This window comes from Meleagris gallopavo, chromosome 1 (genome assembly GCF_000146605.3).
Source record: "Meleagris gallopavo isolate NT-WF06-2002-E0010 breed Aviagen turkey brand Nicholas breeding stock chromosome 1, Turkey_5.1, whole genome shotgun sequence".
Lineage (NCBI taxonomy): Eukaryota > Metazoa > Chordata > Aves > Galliformes > Phasianidae > Meleagris > Meleagris gallopavo.
Window position 1 is genome coordinate 175,620,953 of NC_015011.2, and position 490 is coordinate 175,621,442.

A 490-nucleotide genomic window follows, 5' to 3' on the forward strand; every position below is an offset into this window, starting at 1 on the left:
TCATTCGATGCCAAAGTATCTTCTCTTGTGGCCTACAAATTGGATGAACTAAAAGCACTCTAATTGGAAACAACCTTGGATAATTGCCCACTCTCCTAAAGAGATGCCAAAAGTAGCAGTCTGTTTAATTATCTGTGATAGGAAAAATTCTGAAGTCTTCAAGAAACCTTGATGATTTTCTGTTCACTTTCAACACTTTCACAGCCTGAATTCACATTATTTAAACTCTTCACAACTAGATCCAATTGTCATGTGTGATTTAAAGGAACAACAGAAAAAAACCAACAAACTTCTTATCAGCAGGTAAGGTTAGAATGTAACTAAGATAGTTACACATTGATTGAAACATTAGGAGCTAGATCTTAGCACAGAGCATCTGAATGTGGGCTGGTCCCAGACGTTACACACAAAAGGTCATAATTTTCTTTGTTAAAACCAGCAAAGAGAGAAGCACTAACCTATATCCTAGCTCTTGTCCTTTTTTTTTTTT